The sequence below is a fragment of the Balaenoptera ricei genome, chromosome 8, assembly GCF_028023285.1.
Source record: "Balaenoptera ricei isolate mBalRic1 chromosome 8, mBalRic1.hap2, whole genome shotgun sequence".
Lineage (NCBI taxonomy): Eukaryota > Metazoa > Chordata > Mammalia > Artiodactyla > Balaenopteridae > Balaenoptera > Balaenoptera ricei.
Genome location: NC_082646.1, coordinates 29,803,718 through 29,829,673, shown reverse-complemented (window position 1 = coordinate 29,829,673; position 25,956 = coordinate 29,803,718). Strand labels below are relative to the sequence as shown.

At 36.1% G+C, this 25,956-nt stretch overlaps 1 protein-coding gene across 2 annotated transcripts in view; it reads right to left on the bottom strand.

Moving 5' to 3' along the window:
• KBTBD3 (kelch repeat and BTB domain containing 3) overlaps positions 1 to 25,919 on the bottom strand; it is a 49,296-nt gene extending 23,377 nt beyond the window's left edge. For both annotated transcript variants that reach the window (XM_059930495.1, XM_059930494.1), the window contains exon 1: positions 25,667 to 25,919. The gene's annotated coding sequence lies outside the window, so the exon portion shown is untranslated. The remainder of the gene's footprint in view (positions 1 to 25,666) is intronic.
• Between the last annotated feature and the right edge of the window lie 37 nt (positions 25,920 to 25,956).

The window sequence follows — 25,956 nt, the reverse complement described above, 5'->3', positions numbered from 1 at the left end:
ACAGATGAATGGATAAAGAAGATGTGGTACATATACATATAATGGAATATTACTCAGCCATAAAAGGGAACGAAATTGGGCCATTTGTAGACATGTGGATGGACCCAGAGTCTGTCATACAGAGTGAAGTCAGTCAGAGTAAAACAAGTATCGTATATTAACGCATATATGTGGAATCTAGAAAAATGGTACACACGGACCTATTTGAAGGGCAGGAATAGAGATGCAGACATAGAGAATGGAAATGTGGATGGGGGAGAAGGGGAGTGTGGGATGAAATGGGAGATTAGGTGTGACATAAAAACACTATGATGTGTAAAATAGATAGCTGGTGGAAACCTGCTGCATAGCACAGGGAGCTCAGCCTAGTGCTCTGTGATGACCTAGACAGGTGGGACTGGGGAAGGGGGAGGGGGTCCAAGAGGAAGGGGATATATTTATACACACAGCTGATTCACTTTATTGTACAGCAGAAACTTACACAACATTGTAAAGCAATTATACTCCAACCAAAAGAAAATTTAAAAAAATAAAAATAAAAAATAAATAAAAATTAAAATCTCCACGCACCTGGAAATGAAGTAACACATTTGTTAACAATTCATGAGGCAAAGAGAAAGTCTCAAGGGAAATTTTTTTAAAATACATTGAATTTAATGAAAACGAAAGCACAACATATTTAAACGTGTGGGATGTAGCTAAAACAATGCTGAGAGAAAACTTTATCTCAGGAAATGATTACATTATGAAAGTATAAAGGTCTCAAATCAATCACCTAAGCTCCCACCTCAAGAAAACTAGAAAAAGAAGAGCAAAATAAACTCAATGTAGGCAAGAGAGAGAAAATGATACATAGCAAATTATCTATGAAATTAAAATTTTAAAAATGCAGAGAAAATCAATGAAACAGAGCTTATTCTTTGAAAAGTTAAATAAAGTAGACAAACCTCTAGCAAGAATGACAAAGAAAGAATAATAGAGAGAAAACACAAATTATTAATATCAGGAGTGAAACAAGAGAATTACTACAGACCTTAAAAACATCAAAAGGATAAAGGAATACTATAAACAACTCTATACATAACAATTTGATAGTTCAGATGAAATAGACTAATTCCTCAAAAAACACATTACCACAACTCACTCAAGATGAAATATAAAATTTGAATAGTCATGTTACTATTAAATAAATTAAATTTACCAAATGTTTAAAGTATGAATACCAAATCTATACAATTTCATCCACAATATAAAAGAGGAGGGAATACTTCCCAACTAATTTTATTAAGTCAGTTTTACTGTAGCATCCCAAAGACACTACTACAAAAATAAAAAAGACAAATATGATGTAAAAATTATTTTAAAAATTATCAAAAATAGTTCAGCAATAAATAAAAGAAATTATATACTACAACCATATCCAGGGATGTAAGAGTAGTTCAATATTCAAATATCAATATAATCCACCATTGAAGGATGCTATGAAAGAAAAAATCATATGATCATATCAACACAGTAAATGCATTTAAAAATCCAACACCTATTAACAAGAAAAACTCTCAGCCAACAATGAATAGAGAAGAACTTCCTCAACTTGATAAGGAACATCTACAATAAAACATATTGCTAACATTACACTAAATGGTAAGAGACTGAATACCTTCACTGTAAGATGAGAAAAATGACAAGGATATCCACTCTTACCACTGCTTTTCATCACAGTACTGGAAGCTCTAGCCAGCACACCAAGGCAAGAAAATCCTATACAAAGAATACATATTGGAAAGAAAGAAATAAACTGTCTCTATTTATAGGTTATAAAATTGTCTATGAAAAATCCCAGGTAATCTATAAATATATATATATAGTAAGTTCAACAATGCCACAGGATATAATATTAACATACAAAAATCAATTGTTTTTCTATAAAATAGCCGTGAACACATGGAAACCACAATTTAAACAATAATACCACTTACAATAGTGAGGGAGGGAGAGAGAGAAAGAGAGACAGAAATTCACAGGTATAAACCTAACAAAACACGTACAGGACTCATACACTGCAAACTACAAAATGCTGATATAAGAAATCAAAGAAACCTAAATACATGGAGAGATATGCTACATTCATGAATTAGAAAAATCAACATAGTATGTCAATTCTCCCCATATTGATTATACTAGTTTAATACAATTCCTATGAAAATCCCATAAAAAAATTTTTTTTGAGATAGAGATAAGTTTACTCTAAAACATATATGGGATGACAAGGAAAATAAAATAGCTGACACAATTTTGAAAAATAATAATAATGTGAGAAGAATCAGTCTACCTGATTTAAAGGTCTACATAGCTACAGTAATCAAGACTGCCTGATACTGGTGAAAAGACTAATACATAGATCTGTGGAACAGAGAATATAACTAAGAAGTAGCCCCACTCAAGTAAAGTCAACTGATTTTTGACCAAAGTTCAAAAGCAATTCAATGAATAGTACTGAAGCAAATGATATTGAAGCAAATGGACATCCACAGGCAAAAAAATGAAAAAAGAGCCTTGATCTAATCATCACACTTCATAAAAAAATTAACTCAAAATACATCATAAATTTAAATATAAAATTTAAAACTATAAAACTTTTAGAAGGAAGAACTTATAGGAGAAAATCTTTGTGACTAGGCGTTACTCAATGAGTTCTTAGATATGACAGGAAAAGTATAAGAAATAAAATAGAGAAAAAAATTGGTAGGTTGAATTTTACCAAAACTAAAAACATTTCCTTTGTGAAAGACCATGTTAAGATAATGAAAGGACAAGATATGGGCTGGGAGAAAATATCTGTAAATGAAATCTGATAAAAGATTCATATCTAGAATATATAAAGAACTCTCAAAACTCAACAGTACAAAAACCCAAACAATCTAATTAAGAAATAGGCAAAGGGCATGAAGGAATATTTCACCAATGAGAACATACAGATGGCAAATAAGCACATTAAGAGATGTTCAATATCATTAGTCATTAAAGGCATATTTCATTTTATTGCACCTCACAGATATTGTAGTTTTGATGATTTGTGGCAACCCTGTGCTGTCAGATGAGGGTTAGTATTTTTTAGAAATAAAGTATTTTAAAATTAAGGTATGTACATTGTTTTTTTAGACATAGTGCTATTGCATATTTAATAGACAATAGTACAGTATAAACATAACTTTTATATGCACTGGAAAAACAAAAACTCCATATAACTTGCTGTACTGCAATATTTGCTTTATTGCACAGGTCTGGACCAAACCCCCTATATCTCAGAGGATTCTACTATGAAAATGTAAAATTAAGACCACAGGGAACTATTACTATTAGAATTGCTAATATAATATTAAAAATAATAACACCAAAAGCTTGAAAGGATTCAAAGACACTGGACCATTCATACATTGCTAACAGAAATTATTTGGCAGTTTCTTAAAAAGCTGTTTAGTTTGTGTTTTCAACACAGTGATCTCATTTGGCCAGGGAACTCAATGTGCAATTCTGCCTGATGCAAGACCCAAACAATGAGCCTTGCTGGCTTTTTTAAAAATATCTTTATTGGAGTATAATTGTTTTACAATGTTGTGTTAGTTTCTGTTGTACAACAAAGTGAATCAGCTATAAGTATACGTATATTCCCATATCCCCTCCCTCTGGGCCTCCCTCCTATCCTCCCTGTCCTACCTCTCTAGGTCATCACAAAGCATCAAACTATCTCCCTGTGCTATGAATCAGCTTCCCACTAGCCTTCCATTTTACATTTGGTAGCGTATATATGTCAAAGCTACTATCTCACTTCGTCCCAGCTTCCCCTTCATCCCTCTGAGTCCTCAAGTCTGTTCTCTACGTCTGTGTCTTTATCCCTGCCATGTCACTAGGTTCATCAGTACCGTTTTTTTAGGTTCCACATATGTGTGTTAGCATATGGTATTTGCTTCTCTCTTTATGACTTACTTCACTCTGTATGACAGTCTCTAGGTCCATCCACCTCATTACAAATAACTCAGTATCGTTCCTTTTTATGGCTCAGCAATATTCCATTGTATATATGTGCCACATCTTCTTTATCCATTCATCTGTTGAAGGACATTTAGGCTGCTTCCATGTCCTAGCTACTGTAAATAGTGCTGCAATGAACATTCTGGTACATGTATCTTTCTGAATTAAGGTTTTCTCAGGGTATATGCCCAGTAGTTGGGCATTGTGGGTCCAACACATGATTGCTGGGTCATGTGGTAGTTCTATTTTTTAGCTTTCTAAGGAACCTCCACACTGTTCTCCACAGTGGCTTTATCAATTTACATTCCCACCAACAGTGCAAGATGGTTCTCTTTTCTCCACACCCTGTCCAGCATTTATTGTTTGCAGATTTTCTGATGATGCCCATTCTAACCGGTGTGAGGTGATACCTCATTGTAGTTTTGATTTGCATTTCTCTAATAATTAGTGATGTTGAGCAGCTTTTCATGAGTTTGTTGGTCATCTGTATGTCTTCTTTGGAGAAATGTCTATTTAGGTCTTCTGCCCATTTTTGGATTGGGTTGTTTGTTTTCTTGATATTGAGCTGCATGAGCTGCTTGTAAATCTTGGAGATTAATCCTTTGTCAGTTGCTTCGTTTGCAAATATTTTCTCCCATTCTGAGGGTTGTCTTTTGGTCTTGTTTATGGTTTCCTTTGCTGTGCAAAAGCTTTTAAGTTTCATTAGGTCCCATATGTTTATTTTTCTTTTTATTTTCAATACTCTAGGAGGTGGGTCAAAATAGATCTTGCTGTGATTTATGTCAGAGTGTTCTGCCTACGCTTTCCTTTAAGAGTTTTATAGTGTCTGGCCTTACATTTAGATCTTTTATCCATTTTGAGTTTATTTTTGTGTATAGTGATAAGAAGTGTTCTAATTTCATTCTTTTAAACATAGCTTTCCAGTTTTCCCAGCTCCACTTACTGAAGAGGCTGTCTTTTCTCCATTGTCTGTTCTTGCCTCCTTTGTCAAACAAAAGGTGACCATATGTGTGTGAGTTTATCTCTGGTCTTTCTATCCTGTTCCATTGATCTATATTTGTTCTTGTGCCAGTACCATACTGTCTTGATTACTGTAGCTTTCTAGTATAGTCTGAAGTCAGGGAGCCTGATTCCTCCAGCTCTGTTTTTCTTTCTCAAGGTTGTTTTAGCTATTCGGGGTCTTTTGTGTTTCCATACAAATTGTAAAATTTTTTGTTCTCGTTTTGTGAAAAATGCCATTGGTAATTTGATAGGGATTGCATTGAATCCATAGATTGCTTTGGGTAGTACAGCCATTTTCACAATGTTGATTCTTCCAATCTAGGAATATGGATATATCTTTCCATCTGTTTGTATCATTTTTGTTTTCTTTCATCAGTGTTTTATAGTTTTCTGCATATAAGTCTTTTGCCTCCTTAGGTAGGTTTATTCCTAGGTATACTATTCTTTTTGTTGCAGTGGTAAATGGAAGTGTTTCCTTGACTTCTCCTTCTGAATTTTCGTTGTTAGTGTATAGGAATGCAAGAGATTTCTGTGCATTAATTTTGTATCCTGCTACTTTACCAAATTCATTGATTAGCTCTAGTAGTTTTCTGGTAGCATCTTTAGGATTTCCTATGTGTAATATCATGTCATCTGCAAACAGTGACAGTTTTACTTCTTCTTTTCCAATTTGGATTCCTTTTATTTCTTTTTCTTCTCTGATTGCCATGGCTAAAACTTCCAAAACTATGTTGAATAATAGTGGTGAGAGTGGGCACCCTTGCCTTGTGCCTGATCTTAGAGGAAATGCTTTCAGTTTTTCACCGTGAGTTTTGTCATATATGGCTTTTATTATGTTGAGGTAGGTTCCCTCTATGCCCACTTTCTGGAGAGTTTTAATCATAAACGGGTGTTGAATTTTGTCAAGCTTTTTCTACATCTATTGAGAATATCATATGGTTTTTATCCTTCAGTTTGTTAATATGGTGTATCACATTGATTGAGTTGCATATACTGAAGAATCCTTCCATTCCTGGGATAAACCCCACTTGATAATGGTGTATGATCCTTTTAATGTGCTGTTGGATTCTGTTTGCTTGTACTCTGATGAGAATATTTGCATCTATGTTCATTAGTGATACTGGCCTGTAATTTTCTTTTTTTGTGAACATCTTGTCTGGTTTTGGTATCAGGGTGAGGGTGGCCTCATAGAATGAGTTTGGGAGTGTTCCTCCCTCTGCTACGTTTTGGAAGAGTTTGAGAAGGATGGGTGTTAGTTCTTCTCTAAATGTCTGATAGAATTCGCCTGTGAAGCCATCTGCCCCTGGGCGTTTTTTTTGTTGGTAGATTTTTAATCACAGTTTCAATTTCAGTGCTTGTGATTGGTCTGTTCATGTTTTCTATTTCTTCCTCGTTCAGTCTTGGAAGGTTGTACCTGTCAAAGAATTTGTCCATTTCTTCCAGGTTGTCCATTTTATTGGCATAGAGTTGCTTGTAGTAGTCTCTCATGATCCTCTGTATTTCTGTGGTGTCAGTTGTTACTTCTCCTTTTTCATTTCTCATTCTGTTGATATGTCTTCTCCCTTTTTTCCTGATGAGTCTGGCTAAAGGTTTATCAATTTTGTTTATCTTCTCAAAGAACCAGCTTTTAGTTTTATTGATCTTTGCTATTGTTTCCTTCCTTTTTCATTTATTTCTTACCTGATCTTTACAATTCCTTTCCTTCTGCTAACTTTGGGTTTTTCTTATTCTTCTTTCTCTAATTGCTTTAGGTTTAAGGTTAGGTTGTTTATTCGAGATTTTTCTGGTTTCTTGAGGTAGGATTGTATTGCTACAAACTTCCATATTAGAACTGCTTTTGCTGCACCATATAAGTTTTGGGTTGTTGTGTTTTCATTGTCATTTGTTCCTAGGTATTTTTTGATTTCCTCTTTGATTTCTTCAGTGATCTCTTGGTTGTTTAGTAGCATATTGTTTACCCTCATTTGTTTGTATTATTTACATTTTTTCCCTTTAATCGATATCTAGTCTCATAGCATTGTGGTCAGAAAAGATGCTTGATACAATTTCAGTTTGCTCAATGCTTGATACGATTTCAATTTTCTCAAATTTACCGATGTTTGAATTGTGACTCAAGATGTGATCTATCATGGAGAATGTTCCGTGTGCCCTTGAGAAGAAAGTGTATTCTGTTGTTTTTGGATGGAATGTCTTATAAATATCAATTAAGTCCATCTGGTCTAATGTGCCATTTAAAGCCTGTGTTTCCTTATTTATTTTGTTTGGATGATCTGTCCATTGGTGTAAGTGGGGTGGTTAAAGTCCCCTAGTATTATTGTGTTACTGTCAAGTTTCCCTTTTATGGCCGTTAGCATTTGTCTTATGTATTGAGGTGCACCTATGTTAGGTACATAAACGTTTATAATTGTTACATCTTCTTCTTGGATTGATCCCTTGATCACTACATAGTGTCCTTACTTGTCTCTTGTAACAGTCTTTATTTTAAAGTCTGTTTGTCTGACATGAGTGTTTTTACTTCAGCTTTCTGTTGATTTCCATTTGCATGGAATATCTTTTTCCATCCCCTTACTTTCAGTCTGTATGTGTCCCTAGGTCTGAAGTGGCTCTCTTGTAGAAAGCATATATACAGGTCTTGTTTTTGTATCCACTCAGCCAGTCTGTGTCTTTTGGTTGGTGCATTTAATCCATTTACATTCAGGGTAATTATAAATATGTATGTTCCTATTAACATTTTAACTGTTTTGGGTTTGTTTTTGTAAGTCCTTTCCTTCTCTTGTGTTTCCTGCCTACAGAAGTTCCTTTATCAATTGTTGTAAAGCTGGTTTGGTGGTGCTGAATTCTCTTAAGTTTTGCTTGTCTGTAAAGCTGTTGATTTCTCCATCAAATCTGAATGAGATTCTTGATGGGTAATCTTGGTTGTAGGTTTTTCCCTTTCATCACTTTAAATATATCTTGCCACTCCCTTCTTGCCTGCAGAGTTTCTGCTGAAAGATCAGCTGTTAACCTTATGGGGATTCCATTGTATGTTATTTGATGGTTTTCCCTTGCTGCTTTTAATATTTTTCTTTGTGTTTAATTTTTGTTAGTTTGATTAATATGTGTCTTGGCATGTTTCTCCTCGGGTTTATCTTGTATGGGACTCTCTGCACTTCCTGGACTTGACTATTTCCTTTCTCATGTTGGGGAAGTTTTCAACTATAATCTCTTCAAATATTTTCTCAGACCCTTTTTTTCGTTTTCTTCTGGGACGCCTATAATTCGAATGCTGGTGCACTTAATGTTGTCCCAGACGTCTCTGAGACTGTCCTCCATTCTTTTCATTCTTTTTTCTTTATTCTGCTCTGTTGCAGTTATTTCCACCATTCTATCTTCCAGCTGTCTTATCCGCTCTTCTGCCTCATTCTGCTATTGATTCCTTCTAGAGTATTTTTCATTTCAGTCATTGTGTTCTTCATTACTGTTTGTTTGCTCTTTAGTTCTTGTAGGTCCTTGTTAAACATTTCTTGTATTTTCTCTATTCTATTTCCAAGTTTTTGGATATCTTCACTATCATTACTCTGATTTCTTTTTCAGGTATTCTGCCTATTTCCTCTTCATTTATTTGGTCCTGTGGGGTTTTACCTTGCTCTTTTGCCTGTAAGATATTTCGGTCTTCTCATTTTGTTTAATTTACAGTATTTGAAGTCTCCTTTCCCTAGGCTGCAGGGTCATAGCTCCTCTTGCTTCTGTTCTCTGTGCCTTGGTAGGGTTGGTCCATTTTCTTGTGTAGGGTTTCTGATGGGAGGGACTGGTGCTTGCGTTCTGGTGGGTGGAGCTGAGTCTTTTCCCTCTGATGAGTAGGGCCGTGTCGGTGTGTTTTGGGGTGTCTGTGAGCTTAGTATGACTTTAGGTCATCTGTGTGCTGATGGGTGGGTTTGTGTTCCTGTCTTGTTTGTTGTTTGGTATGAGGCATCCAGCACTGGGAGCTGCTGGCAGTTGGGTGGAGCTGGGTCTTGGATTCAGATAGAGCCCTTTGTGAGAGCTCTTGGCGGTGAATCTTCCCTGGGGCTGGGAATTCTCTAGTGGTCCAGCATCCTGGAGTCGGTTCTCCCACTCCAGAGCCTCAGGACCGACTTCTGGTCAAGGGATCAAGACCCCGCAAGTGGCTCGTCCCAGCAATAAACTGGATTAAAAAAAAAACTAACAAAATCCCAGACAAACGGTAGAAAATAAAATTAAAGAAGCATAAACAGAAACAAAGAAACACACACACACAGAAAAGAAACAAAAACAGAACCAAATGAATCAAATAGCAAGAGAACATCCAGACAAACAAAAGAACCCAAGAACGAAATCAAACAATTAAGAAGAAAGCTGACAAAAACCCCAAATCCAAAAATCAAAACCAAAGCAGAGTGCCAACTGAACAATGAGGCAGAAAAACAATACAAACTGACCAAAACGGTATTAAAAAAAAGAGAGAGAAAGGGGAAAGACGACAGAACAACAAAAAAAGCAATGTAGAAACAGAAATATAAAAAAAAAATAGAACATATATTAAAGAAAAAATAAAAGACACACAAAACCCTGAAGAAATGGTAAAAACAAAACCAAAAAAAAAAAAAACAGAAACAAGGAAACAAACACGTAAAAGAAACGAAAACAGAGCCAAATAAAACAAAGAGCAAGAGAACAATGAAACAAATAGAAGAACTCAAAAATGGAATCAAATTAGGACTGAAACTAAAAGAAACACATAACCAAAAAACAAAACCAAAGCAGTGTGCCAAGTGAAGAATAAAGCAAGGAAACAGAAAAAACCGATAAATATGATTTAAAATAATAATAATAAAATAAAATAAAAAGGGAAACAACCCAGGACAACAGAAAGACAAAGTATAAATAGAAATATTAAAAATATACATTAAAGAAAAAGAGAAAGAAAAAATAAGGGAAAAGAACACAGAACAACAGAAAAGTAAAAACAAAAATGTATAAAAAAATATATAAAGATATGTTATAGAACACAGAGATCCCAAAACACTAAAAAAACTAAAACAAAAGAAAAGAAAAAGAAACAAACAAAAAAAAAGCTAAAACCAACAACAGAATGAATCAAGACAATAAAATTAATAGTAATAATTATGTTTCCCTGGGGTCTCCAGTGTAAGTGTCCTTGCACACACCGTGAGCCACAGCCCACCTCTGCCTCCCCAGGAGGCTCTCCCTTGCTTCTGGGCTGGCCTCTGAACCTGCTGTAGGCCCTGTGGGGACCACTCAAACTCTGATCTGGCCCAATTCCTGCGTGTGCTTTCCCCCAGAAGCCACAGCTGCCAGAGCTAGACCGTTTTCATTTGTGGGAACACTCATTGTCTACTCAGATACTCCATAGATGCAAGGTCTACATAACTGATCCTATGGATTTAATCTGTAGCTTATACAGCTGATAGAAAGATTTTTGATATTCTTCCTTAGTCACCCTGTCCCTGGGATTCAGCTTTGGTTTTATCCTCACCTCGGCATGTGTTCCACCCACAGGAGTCTGGTCCTGAGGCTGCCTTGGAACTCTTGGGTCTGCCCCTGTGAGGACCGGGTGCAGAGGTGGTATGACTGCTTGGATTGCAGGAATCCCAGCAGGACCAAATGCACAGGGAAGCTGGCAGCCAAGGGCGCAAGAGATATGGCCCTAGTGAGGGCCTTTTCTGGCACCTGGCATAAGGCACATGGGGGCCAGCCGTGACCAGGGTTTTTCTGGCACCTGGCAGCAGGCGTGCGATGGCCAGCCCTGAGAGGGCTTTTTATTATTGTCCTGCAGGCGGCACCTGAGGGCCAGCTCTAAGGGGGCTTTTTTTATTGCTTGGCAGCTGGAAAACAAGAGGTAGCCTTAAGCAAGCTTCTTTTATTGTCCGTTGGCAGGCACCAGCGTGTGGGGAGAGAGAGGTTACAAGAGTGGCTCTTCCCCCTGTGTGTGACTCAGCAATAGCGCCCTGCGTCCATGGCAGTCCAGTCTTCCTCCATAGTCATTCCCTGCTGCAGATTTCCTCTCTCTTGTTCCCTCAGTCCATCTCCCCACAGACAACAGCAGTTCTCGCTCTGGGCCTGTTCTCCAATCCCCACGCACCAGCTCCCAGCCCCCTTGCACACCTGTGAACACAAGTTCCAGTCCGGGGCATGTAGGGCTGAGATACGGACTGCCAGTGTATTTCTCACTCTGTCCCATCTGCTGCAGATTGGCTGCTTCACCCTCTTCCAACAGCCTCAAATGCTTCCCTTCCATCCCAATCAATTTCCCCATCGGAGAGGGGGTTTCCCCAAATTCGGGACTCTCTCCTCTGCTTCAGCTCCCCCACCCCGGGGTTCAGGTCCCGTCCACTTCCTCTCCTCCTTCTCTCTACTTTTTTTCCATCCTATCCAGTTATGCAGGAATCTTTATAGTCGTTTCTGGTGTCCAAGGTCTTCTGCTAGTTTTCAGCCAGTGTTCTGAGAATTATTGCACCTATAGATGTATTCCTGATGCATCCTGTGGAGAGAGATGAACTCCAGGTCCACCTACTCCTCCACCACCTTAAATCTCCACCTTGCTGGCTTTGATTCCTGCTTTGCTGCTGCTGCTGGCCCAAGCGGGGAAGCTAATTCCTAGCTCTACCTATTACTGAGCACAATCCCAGCCCCACTTACCTGGAAACCTGGCCAGAGCATCCAGGAAACAGAGCAGTTCAGCAGCACTTGAAGAGCACCAAGCCAGTGACTCTGTTCATCTGCAGAGCCCAGCTAGTGAACCTGTCTAACCAAGGAACTTTGTGCACAGTTTTGTCTGATTCAGGTCCTTGGCCAGCAAGCCATACCAGCTGTGAATGCTGTTACAAAGCCCCCAAGTTGGGAAGCAAATTGAGAGCCTGGCCTAGGGCTGAATACAGCTTCCATGCCTGCCCAACCAGAAAAACTAATCAAAACACTCAGGACGCTGCATAGCCCAACCTACCGCCCTGCTTACAACAGCAATGGAGCAGAGAGCTGAGCCAACATGGCACCATCAAAGGAAAGTAATAAAGCTCCAATAACTGACCCTAAAGAAATGGAGATCTCTGAATTGTGTGCAAAGATTTCAGAATAATCCCTTCAAAGAAGTTTAGTGAGCTTTACAGACAATTAAACAAAATGAGAAAAATAGTGCATGAGCAAAATAAGAAGTTCAACCAAAAAATAAATGCCATTAAAGAAAACCCAGAAATCCTAGAGTTGAAGAACACAATGACTGATCTGAAGAATTCAATGGAGAGCTTTAACATCAGACTTGGTCAAGCAGAAGAAGGAATCAATGAACTAGAAGATGAGGCATTTAAAATTATCCAGTTGGAGGAGAAAAAAAAAATGCAAAAGAGTGAAAAAAACCTATGAGAGCCACAGGACACCATCAAAAGAATAATATTTGCATTATGAGAATCCTAGAAGAAGAAAAAAGGACAGAAAATATTTTTAAAGCAAGAATGGCTGAAAACTGTACAAACCTGGGGAGAGAAATGGACATCCACAGTCGCGAGACCCAAAGGAGACCAAACAGATTGTACCCCAAAAGAGCTACCGAGACACATTGTAATTACATTGTCAAGAGTCAGGCAAGAAAGAATTTTAACAGGAGCAGAAGAGCAACACATCATATACAAGGGACCACCCCCATAGACTACAGGCAGATTTCTCAACAGAAACTTTGTAGCCCTGGAGAGAATGGGGTGATGTATTCAAAATATTGAAAGAAAAAAAGCCTGTCAATTAAGAATACTGTAACTGGCAAAGCAGTCTTTCAGAAATGAATGAGATAAAGACTTTCCCGAACAAAAACTGAGGGAGTTCATCACCACTATATCTGCCTTAAAAGAAATACTAAAGGGAGTTCTTCAAGCAGAAATGAAAGGACGCTAATTCACATCATAAAAAAACATGAATGTAAGTGTAAAACTAACTAGCAATGGTAAACATACAAAGTGAGATTCTCTAATATTGTAATGGTGATAGATAATTCACTTATAACTCTAAAAGTTAAAAAATAAACATAAAGAAGTAATCATAACTACAATAATGTATTTGATGCACAATATAAAATATATTAACTAAAACATTAATAACTTAAAATGGAAAAGGGGGAGAAGTAAAAATGTAAAGTTTATGTATGCTATCAAAATGATGTTATCAGATTAAAATAGGATGTTAAAAACATGAGAAATTTTATGTAAGCCTCATGGTAAACAGAAAGAAAAAAATCTATAGCAGTTATACAAACAATTATGATAAAGGAGTCAAAGAATACCACTGCAAAAAGTCATCAAGTCACAAAGAAGACAGAAAGGTAAAAAACTAAGTCCGAACACTATTAACAAAATGGTAATAAAAGTCTTTACTATTAATAATTACTTTAAATGTGAATGGATTAAATTCATCAATCAAAAGACACAGAATGAATGAATGGATTAAAAAAAAAATCCAACTGTAAGCTGACTACAAAAGATTCACCTTAGTTTTAAAGACACACATAGACTGAGAGTGAAGGAATGGGTAAAGCTATTTTAAGCAAATGGTATTCAAAAGAAAGCAGGGATAGCTATATTTGTATCAGACAAAAGAGACGTTTAGCTAAAAATGGTCAAAAGAGACAAAGGGCATTATATAATGAAAATGGGGTCAATCCATCAAGAAGATATAACAGTTGTAAATATTTATGCAACCAACATCAGAGTATCTAAATATATATTTAAAAAAATACTAACAGAATTAACAGGAGAAATAAATAGGAATACAGTAATAGTTGGGGACCTTAACACCCACTCTCAACAATGGACAGATCACCCAGAAAATCAATAAAGAAACAGCATATTTGAACAACATTATAGACCAAATGAACCTAATAGACATATACAAACATTCCATCCAGCAACAGCAGAATACTCATTCTTACCAAGTGTCCACAGAACATTTTCTAGGCTAGAATATATGTTAGGCCACAAAATAAGTCTCAGCAAATTTAAGAAGACTGAAATCACACCAAGTATGTTTCCTGGCCACAATCATATGAAACTATAAATCAGTATCAGGAGGAAACCTTGATAATTGGCAAATACATGGAAATTAAACAACACACTCCTCAACAACCAATGTATCAGAGAAAAAATTAAAAAGAAAATTTAAAAAGTATCTTGAGACAAGTGAAAATGGAAATACAACATACCAAACCTTATGAGGTGGAGCAAAAACAGTTCTAAGAGGTAAGTTTATAGCAATATATACATATATCAAGAGAAAAGAAAGACTTCAAATAAACAACCTAATTTTATATTTCAAGGAACTAGAAAAATAAAATAAGCCCAAACTTAGCAGAAGTAAGGAAATAATAAAGATTAGAACAGAAATGAATAAATAGAAAACAGGATGACAAAACTAAGAGTTGGTTCTTTGAAAAAAATATACAAAATTGACAAGCCTTTACCTTGACTAACCCAGGGGGAGGGGAGAGAGACAGAGGGAGAGACAGAGACAGAAGGAGACAAAGAGATTAAGAACCTAAATAAATAAAAGTATAAGTAAAAGAAGAGACATTACAATTGATGCCACAGAAATACAAAGGATCCTAAGAAATTACCATGAATAATTCTATGCCAACTAACTGGACAACCCAGAAGAAATGGATAAATTCCTGGAAACATACACCCACCAAGTCTGAATCATGAAAAAATAGAAAATCTGAATAGTCCAATTTCTCTAAGATTAAATCAGTAATCAAAAGAAAATTCCCAATGACGATAAGTCCAGAACCAGATGGATTCATGGGTGAAAGTTACCAAACACTTGAAGAAGAATTAAAGCCAATTTTTCTCAAACTCTTCCAAAAAAAACGAAGAGGAGGGAATACTCCTGAACACATTTCACGAGACCAACATGACTGTGGTAACAAAGCCAAATAAGGCCACTACAAAAAAAAAACACCAAAAACTATAGACCAACATCCCTGATGAATACAGATGCAAAAATTCTCAACAAAATACTAGCAAACCAAATTCAACAGCACAATAAAAAGATCATATCCCATGATTCATCCCTGGGATGCAAGAATGGTTTAACATATGCAAACCAATAAATGTGATTCATCACATTAATAGTCAGATTAAAATCATATGATCATCTCAGTAGATGCAGAAAACGCATTTGAAAAATTAACACCCATTCACGGTAAAAATTCTCAATGAACTGGGCATAGAAGGAAAGTACCTCATCATAATAAAGGCCATATATGACAAGCCCACAGCTAACAATATACTCAGTGGTGAAAGGCTGAAAAGCTTTTCCTCTAATGTCACTACCAGGATAAGGGTACCCACTCTCACATAGTACTGGAAGTTCTAGCCAGAGTAATCAGGTAAGAAAAACAAATAAAAGGCATCAGATTCAGAAAGGAAGAAGTAAAATTGTCTTTGTTTGCAGATGACATGATTTTATATATAGAAAATTCTAAAGACTCCACCAAGAAATGTTAGCACTAATCAATTCAGTAAAGTTACAGGACACAACATCAACATACAAAAATCAGCAGATTTCTACATGCTAACAACAAATTAACTAAGAAGTAAATAAAGAAAACAACCCATTTCCAACAGCATCAATAACAATAAAATACTTCGGAGTCAATTTAACCAAGTAGGTGAAAGACTTACACACTGAAAACTACGAGACACTAATGAAAGAAACTGAAGAAGACACAAATAAATGGAAAGACAACCCACGTTCATGGATTGGAAGAATTAATATTATTAAAATGTCTGTTCTACACAAAGCCATCTATAGATTCAATACAATCCCTATCAAGATTCCCAAGGCATTTCTCACAAAAATAGAAAAAAAAATCCTACAATTCATATGGAACTACCATAGATGCCAAGTAGCCAAAACAATCCTGAGAAAGAGCAAAGCTTCCTGATTTTAAACTCTATTACAAAGCTATAGTAATCAAAACAGTTTTGTACTGGCACAAAAACAGACACATAGACTAGTGGGAAAGAAACAAGAGCCCAAAAGTAGACTCACAAACATATACGTTCAACTAATGTTTGACAAGGAAGCTACAAACTCAATGGTAAAAAGACAGTTTCTTCAATAAATGGTGTTGGGAAAAATGTATAGTCATGCGCAAAAGAATGAGACTAGATCCCTATTTCACAATATCCACAAAAATTAACTCAAAATTGATTAAAGACTTAAATGTAAAACCTGATACCATAAAACTCTCAAAAGAAAAATAGAGAATAAGCTCCTTGACATTGGTAATAGCAATGATTTTTTGGACATGACACCTAAAACATAAGCAACAAAAACAAAAATAAACAAGTGGGACTACAGCAAACTTATAAGCTTCTGTACACTAAATGAAACAATCAACAAAATGAAAAGGCAACCTATAGAATGGGAGAAAATACTCTGAAACCACACATCTGATAGTGTCAATTTCCAAAATGTATAACAAACTCAATAGCAAAAAAACTCCAAATAATACAACTAAAAGTGGGCAAAGGACTCAAACAGACATATTTTCAAAAAAGATATTCAAATGGCCAACAGGTACATGAAAAGGTACTCAACATCACTAGTCAACAAGGAAATGCTAATCAAAACCCCAATATATCACCTCACAATTGTCAGCATGGCTACTATCAAAAAGACAAGCAATAACAAGTGCTGTTGGGGATGTGGAGAAAAGAAACCTTTGTATACATTTGTTGTGAATGTAAATTGGTATAGACAATATAGAAAATAGTATGCAGGTTCCTCAAAAACTTAAAGATAGAAGTACCATATGATCCAGCAATTCAACTTCTGGGTATACATCCAACAGAAATCAAATCACTATCCTGAACAGATATCTGTACCCCCATTTCACTGCAGCATTATTTACAATAGCCAAGACACGGAAACAACTTAAACGTCCATGGGTAAATGAATGGATAAAGAAAATATGATACACACACACACACACACACACACACACACACACACACACACACACAGAGGAAAATTATTCAGTCATAAAAAAGAAGGAATCTTGCCAGTTGTGACAACATGTATTGACCTTGAGGGCATTATGCTAAGTCAGACAGAGAAAGACAAATACTGTAAGATGTCAACTTATATGTGGGATCTAAAAACCCAAAGTCATAGAAACATAGAACAAATTGGTGTTAGCCAGAGGTGCGGGTGTGTGTGTGGAGGGAGAACTGGGTAAATGGGGTCAAAATGTACAAATTTCCAGTTATAAGATAAATAAGTTCTGTAAATGTAACATTCAGCATGATGACTATAGTTAACAATATTGTATTGAATATTTGAAAGTTGCTAAGAGAGTAGACCTTACAAGTTCAAATCAGAAAAAAACTGTAACTGTAGGTGATGGATGTTAACTAAACTTATTGTGGTAATCATTTAGCAATACATACATATATCAAATCATGTACACCAAAAATACAATGTTATATATCAATTATATCTCAATAAAACTGGAGGGTGGGGAGCTAAACATATAACATACTACCCAATAATCATAGACCTGGGCATTTATCCTAGAGAAACAAAAACTTATGTGGGCTTAAAAACCTGTACATAACTTTTCATAGCAGTTTTATTTATATAGTCAAAAACTGGAAACAACCAAAATGTTGCTCTATAAATGAATGAGTATACAGACTGTGGTACATCCTTACCATGAAGTATAACTCACCATTAAAAAGGAACAAACTACTATATACACAACAGCTTAGATGGATTACAAGGACATTATCATGAGTGAAAAAACTCAATCTCAAAAGGTCACATATTGTTTGATTCCATTTCCATAATATTCTTGAAATGACAAAATTATAGACATGAAAAAGAAAGTAGTGGTTTCCAGGGATTGAGAACTTTGTTGTGGGGAGTTGGGGGAGGTGGATATGCACAAAGGAGACTTGACTATGGCAACAGTTACAGGACTCTACACAGGTGATAAAACGACATGGAATTATATACACACTGTATCAATGTTAAATTCCTGGTTTTGAATTTGGACAAAAATTATGTAAGATAGAACCACTGGGGACATTGGGTGAAGGATACATGTGATCTCTCTGTACTATTTTTGTAACTTCCTGTATATCTGTAATTATTTCAAAAGAAAAATTAAAAGAAAAAGACAAAGATATATAAATTCAAATCAGAAACTACTTTGACATTACAGTTTTGTTCTTGTTCAAAACACTTAGAACATTCAAAGAAAATTTCCTTTTATTTTTGGTGGTTCCTCAGTTTTTAAAAGTAAGTTGAATGTAAAACAAAACAGCTAAAAGGTATCCAAACCTGAGACTTTCAAAAGGATAAAAACTATATTTCTTCATAGTGGCATAGGTCTTGAGAACATCAACTAAAAAAACTCAACCACAAATTTTTTATATTAAGTTCATTGTCATTAAAAATATGAATGTAATTTGGATCTGTGTTGGATTAAGTCAATTATTCAGTCTCACTGTTCATGAATAAGAATTAAACGCAATGATATAAAGTATAAAGAAATTCTTACTTCTACAAAGATAGTCACAAAAAGCAAACTTTACTAGAAATTTTCAAGTATTCTCAAATATACTAGGATCATACACAGCTATTCACTTTTATAAAAGTTGTTAAAAGATAAAGTCTGCCGTGTATACTCTACACAGAATGACAAATCCAAGAAGCTGAAACTTTCATTTCTTAAATTGGGTTTGAGTAAGTCTGTACTTTTATATTTTGCAAATGGCAAAGAACCTGAGATTGAGAGCTGAAGGAACAGGGTCTTAGATGATCCAGCACTTAGTTGTGACCCCTACTGAGGCTCTTTAAGGCTTTGGCTTCCTCATCTGCAAAGTGGAAACGTCAATTACATCGCACTGTTGTGATGCTTAAATGATACTGATGTTAAATTAACGTTGCCAAATGGTATATAAAATATTAATGGTTAAAATCAGTAATAACATATATTTTGCCAATAACATTATTAATTGTTAAACAATTCTTAAATCTTGGTAAAAGATCTGTAAGGCAATTTTTTTCCTCCAGAATATTCTGTAAATTCAACATTATATTTCATTAATTTTAAGACACATTCTTTCACACTTAACATATCTGAAATTGATAGATAGGTATCCTATAATCACTTTAGTTAAATAACACTCATAACATATTTGTCATTACATGTATATGTGCATCAAAATATGAAGGATGTATATCAGTGTCTTTGAAGAAAACCCTATAGATAAAAATGGACACTCATTTAAGAAATGATACATCATTAATGTTCTTGATAACAGAGAACAATATTATGTAGAAAAACATGGACACTGAGATGCTGAGTTGAAGGTGAATTAGAAGAGTTAGACTCTGAATGTGAGCATCTCAGCTAATTGATTTTACTTACTTTTTTTTAATGTGTGTACAAGGTTGATATGATTTTTTTTTAAAAAGGGCTTTCCATAAGTACGAAAAATTCCAAGTCATGAAAAGCTGTGTCATTTTATAAGAATGCATCTCAGCTTCAACAAAATACCTTCCTGCCGAAAACAATGAACCAATTTTCAAAACTATTCTCTTGTTTTTTCTTTTAATGTGTTCCATTAAAATTTGATTTAAAAAAATTATTCAATAAAAGTATAAGAATCAAGTCTGAGAACCAAGTCTTTGATACTAAGTAATGACAAAAGAGCATATGCAACTTGATAGAAGTGGAATATTAAACTAAAGCTGTGCTGTGACTGATGTGGGCTTTGATTTCATTGGGTCTTCCACTGATATTAGTTTGGTCACTGATGTTTCAATATAGAGCATGTTTTCTGGCCTATTCTATTCAATATTTATTACAGAGTGCTAACTATATGCCAGGTACTGAATTAGGCACTAGAGAGAGCATGGATAATAAAGGCAGACATGATCCCTCCTTTCCTGATGTTTAGTATCTAGAAAAGAAGACTGTCAAATTATAAACTGCAATAAATACTGTGAAGAAACAACTGGGAAATAGATATAAAAATGAACAGTGGGTGGTATTCAACTTCAGATACTGACAATGTTAACAGTGAACACTTATGTAGTGCTTACTCTGTGCCAGGCTCTGTACCACATGCTTTACACACTCTTTAATTTTCAAAACAACTACTATAAAATAGATAATACTATATTCCCTATTTTATAGACAGGGAAAATGAGGCTTAAGATATCTGAAATTGATGGATAGATACCTTACAATCACTTTTGACAGGCAGCAATCATGACATATTTGCCATTACATGTGTATGTGAATTAAAATGTGAAGAATGGGTTTTCAGTATCTTGGAACAAAACACTAAAGATAATAATGGATAGCAAGTAAGCAAGGAGATGGGATGTAAACCCAGACACTCTGGCTCCAGAGCCCATGCTCTCATCCACTACAATATTAGGAAGAGCCTTTCTGAGAAGGTGTCATTTAAGCTGACACCCGAATGATGACAAGGTAAGGGGCTGGTGAGAGAAATCATGTATAAAGCCCAAAAGTGGGAAAGGGTCCTTCAGTTTTAGGATATGAGAGAAGGCCAGCATTGCTGGAGTATAGTTAATGAGAGCAAGAATCTTGGGGAAATAGGGTTACAGAAGGTTGGTGCTACCTCATGCAGGATCCTATAGGCCACAAGGAACTGGAATTTTGTTCTAAGTGCAACTGGAATTATGGAAGACTGAACTAGACAGTGACATGATTTGATTTATTTTTTTAAATAATCTTTCTGGTTGATGTGTGAATAATGAATTGACAGAAGGTAAGATAAATAGAGTCCAAGTCATTCATTTATTCAACAAATAATAGAAAATTTATGAAGTAACTATTATTGTAGTAAGCACTATTCCAGATATTGGGCATACAGTCAAAAACAATAGAGACAAGGTCCTCCACTCTGGAGTACACTTTAGAGTGGTGAACACAACTACAAACTCCTACATCCACAATTTCTCCCACTCCATTGAACATTTTCGATCAGTGTACAAATTTTAGTATCTCCCATCTTTAAACAAATATCAAACAAAAATCTATCCTTTGACCTTTTACTCTCCTCTAGCTACCATCCTATTTTTGCACTCCCAGAAAAACTTCTTTAAAGAACTGTCTGCAGTAACTTTGCCACCAGTTATCATCGCAACCTACTACAATCAAGTTCGTCTTTTTCACTCTATTAAAATTGTTCGTATCACTGGAACAAAAATTTTTTTAACTTGCATGGAATACAAAAGACCCCAAATAGCCAAAACAATCTTGAGAAAGAAGAATGGAGCTGGAGGAATCACACGCCCTGACTTCAGACTGTATTACAAAGCTACAGTAATCAAAACAGTATGGTACTGGCACAAAAACAGACACATAGATAAATGGGACAGGTTTGAAAGACCAGAAATAAACCCATACACTCAAAGTCAATCAATCTACGATGAAGGAGGCAAGAATACACAGTGGAGAAAAGACAGTCTCTTCAATAAGTGGTGCTAAGAAAACTGTACAGCTATATGTAAAAGAATAAAATTAGAACATTCTCTGACACCATATGCAAAAATAAAGTCAAAATGGATTAAAGACCTAAATGCAAAACTCCGAGAGGAAAACATAGGCAGAACACTCTTTGACATAAATCACAGAAATATTTGTTTGGATCTCTCCCCTAGAGTAATGGAAACAAAAGCAAAAATAAACAAATGGGATCTAATTAAACTTAAAAGCTTTTGCACAGCAAAAGAAACCATAAAAAAAACAAAAAGACAACCTACAGAATGGGAGAAAATATTTGTAAACAATGCAAACAAACAAGTGCTTAATTTCCAAAATATACAAACAGCTTATACAACACAATATCAAAAAAAACCAAACATAAAATAGGCAGAAAACCTAAATAGACATTTCTCCAAAGAAGACATACAGATGGCCAATAGGCACATGAAAAGATGTTCAACATCACTAGTTATTAGAGAAATGCAAATCAAAACACCTGTCAGAATGGCCATCATCAAAAAATCTACAAATAATAAATGCTAGAGAGGGTGTGGAGAAAAGGGAATCCTTCTACACTGTTGGTGGCAATATAAACTGGTGCAGCCACTATGGAGAACAGTGTGACGGTTCCTTCAAAAACTATAAATAGAATCACCATATGATCTAGCAATCCCACTCCTGGGCATATATCCAGGAAAGACAAAAACCCTAATTAGAAGAGATACATGCACCCTTATGTTCACAGCAGCACTATTTACAATAGCCAAGACATGGAAGCAACCTAACTGTCCACTGGCAGATGAATGGATAAAGAAGATGTAGTGTGTGTGTGTGTGTGTGTGTGTGTGTGTGTGTGTGTATATATACATATACATACATATATATATATATAATGGAATATTACTGAGCCATAAAAAAGAATGAAATAATGCCATTTGGAGCAACATGGATGGACCTAGAGATTATCATCTAAGTGAAGTAAGTCAGACACAGAAAGATAAATATCATATGATACCACTTATACGTTGAATCTAAAAAATGATACAAATGAACTTATTTAAAAAACAGAAATAGGCTCACAGACATGGAAAACAAACTGATGGTTACCAAAAGGGAAAGGGGGGGAGAGATAAATTGAGAATTTGGGATTAAAATATACACACTGCTATATATATACAATAAACAACAAGGGCTTACCGTATAGCACAGGGAGTTGTATTCAATGTCTTGTTTGAAAAAGAATATATATATATATATAACTGAATCACTTTGCTGTACACCTGAAACTTTATAAATCAACTATACTTCAATAAAATAAATGAATAAATAAAATAATTAATCTAAGAAAAATGAAAATAAATAAAATTGCTCATGTCAATGTCACCACACTACCATCTTATAGTCAAATGCTAACTTCACTCCCCTCATCTTATTAACCTCTCAGAAGTATTCACACTGTTAACTAGTTCCCCATTCTTTTCTGTGCCACAACACTTTTCAAGTTTCTTATCTCCTTCTCAGTCTAATTAAGGAGGCCTATAGCACTATGATTAAGAGAATGGACTTCTAGACTTAGCTCTGAAGACAGGTTGTTTCACGAGTGCTTATGGCATGGAGGACAGACATAGCAAGAGAATGTTTCCCTTTCTTGAGCAAGATAGAAAACTAATTAGTATTTCAGGTGAGAAATATGGTGGTTTAGACTAGAGACTGGAGATGGAGAGAAACAGATTTTAGCTCTATTTTAGTAGTAGAACCAATAGAACTTTGGGATAGAAGGGATACAGAAATTAAAGGAAAAGGGGAAATCAAGGTATTGCAATAGAATAAAAAGCTAATGAACATTACCTTAAAAAATCACCAAATCTTAGAGATAATCTCACTTGATGCTTTTCCATTGAAACTGATACCTGGAAGAGGTTATGTGATTTACCCAAAGTCACATAGATAATTGGTGATAGAACTGAAACTAGAGCACAAGTCCCTCAGAATCCTAAGAAGCCACAGATCAGGATCTGGAAAGATGACTACTACAAGCTTGCTGAGCTATCACTTTAGTGCTTTTTCCCCCTAACCAATGCAATAAAAAATACTATAATACATTTTTGGGTTTATTGAATATAGTTAGGCAAGCTATTAACTGCACACTTTATACTGCCTTAAGAAAAAAGGGAAGGAAGTAGACAGAATATAAATATCAGTATTAGCTCATGAAGAGTAAAATCTATTTTAAAAGTTCATCAAAAACATTTGCTGAAGTATACTATTTGTAAAAGGCAAGGTACACATGAACTCCCCCTTAAGCAGTTACATTCTAATTTGCAAGATAACACACATATAAATAATTCAGGCCACTAAGGCAGTACTAGAATAATTGCCAAATGAATTATATAGACAATATATATATTTTTACGTACTCTGTGGTAGTCCTTTAGAAAAAGTAAGGCTTGAGCTAAGCCCTGATGGACAAGTAAGAATTTAAAAAGTAGATAGGGAAGAGGATTAAACAAACCTATAAAGAGTGTCCACTAGGGTACTAGGCTCAGGGCTGGGGGATAAGGAGTGGGAAGAGTGAGATTTTTATACATGTTCTGTGGAGACATTCTCTTTGGTATGACATTTGAGCTGAGACCTGAATGACAAAGAGGAACAAGGAATGTGCTGATGCGAGGAGAAGAGAACATTCTGAGTAGAGAAAACAAGTACAAATAACCACTACATTACCTACCTTTATTAGGTTCTATAGATTGAATACACAGAGCTTAGCTGAAAGGTAGAAGAGTGGACCATAAGTTCCTAAACCTGAGTTTAAATAATTCCACAAATTCTCTTTCTCATCTGTTTCTCCATCAGTAAAAATTACTGCATAGAAGAGCATGGGATATAATGGACATAGAAGTGTTTTTAGAAATAGAAAAGTAAATATACCAAAATTGTAAAAGTCAGTTCAAAGAGACAAGAATGGAAAAGTGTTAATATGGTGCTTAGATACATAAAGTTAAAAGTGGACAAATGACTTATAATCATTGCTGGTATGGGTAATAGTACTTTATACTTTATATATCTTTACTTTTCTCTTACTGTAGTTTTTTGTACATGTTTTATCTTCTTTGCCAGATTGTAAGCAGATACAGCACCTGACACATAGTATTAGCAAAACTGATGTATGAAGCTAGTACTTCATTTTACAGCCCTTTGAGGATTTGTGTTTGTGTGTGTTCAAGATCCCATTTACTTGCAAATGATTGGAGGGGAATGATGATATCATGAAAAGTTAACAGAAACAAATATAGATGAAAACAGAATAAAACCTATCTTAAATATGATGGAAATAAGAAGCAGGTAACTGTGTTAATTACTACTGCCGGCTTTTAGTTAACGTTCCCTGGCAGCCAAAGGAAGAAGGGAATTGGCTGAATCCCAGTGTCGCATTTAATCTACCACAAAGTTAGGCATTTAAATTCATCTACAGAGATGAACTTTTCCCTGGACTAAAACCCGCAAGGATCTTTGATCACAAGCAAATAACTGAGCAAAGGCACAGAGTTAATTATGAAGGGCTCCTGAAATTATGCAACTTGGTTCTGTTGCTTTCAGAGCAAAGACCTCTGATAACAATGGGACCACCGGTACCTCAACAACAGAATCCTCAGTTTTCTCCCTAGGGCTCTGGCCCAGGCTTGGCAGCCACAAAAACCGCACCTGGGTCACTTTATGGCCTCAACACAGTTAGCTGCTTGGTAGCAGCCTTGGAGTCAGGCAGGGTCCGCGCCCTGCACTGGAGGCAATGCAGAGTCTTTGCCCCAGCCTTAGAAGGCAGGTTTCAGGGTGGGCTGCTAGGGTTGGAGTGTCTAGATGAGTTTCGGCCTAAGGGGACGGGGGAGGAAGGCAACTCAGGGCCGCGGGAAACACAACTCTTAAGGGCACCATGCCGTCCCCTTCCTGCCTCAGAAACCTCTCCCGCCCTGGAACACGAAGGAGCGGCACTGATAGCCGAAGCCAAGAAAATTCTCTTCTCTGTGGATAATAGGGGCCGATCCTGGTCCCCAGGAATAAGACGCTACCATCCCACTCCTCCCTCACAGCTTAGAAATCACCCACCTGGAACTGCAGTCTCCGAAGTCTCCACCCCAGTCTCTGCCTCCACAGGCCTGATTGCGATTGGCTTGCACCTCCGTCCCGTTATCTCTTCTCCAAGTGTGAGTGGCGTTCTATACGCTCCTGGCCTTTGTCCCTCCCTTCGCTCGCCTCCGAAGCCCCGCCCCACGTGACGGTCACGCGTTGCCGCAAAGCGCAGAGGAGGGTCTCCACTTCCGCTCCCGGGGGAGGAGGTGGCTGAGTCGGTGGCGGGGAAGTGAGGGCTCTCGGTGAGCAACGTGCAGTTGACGTAG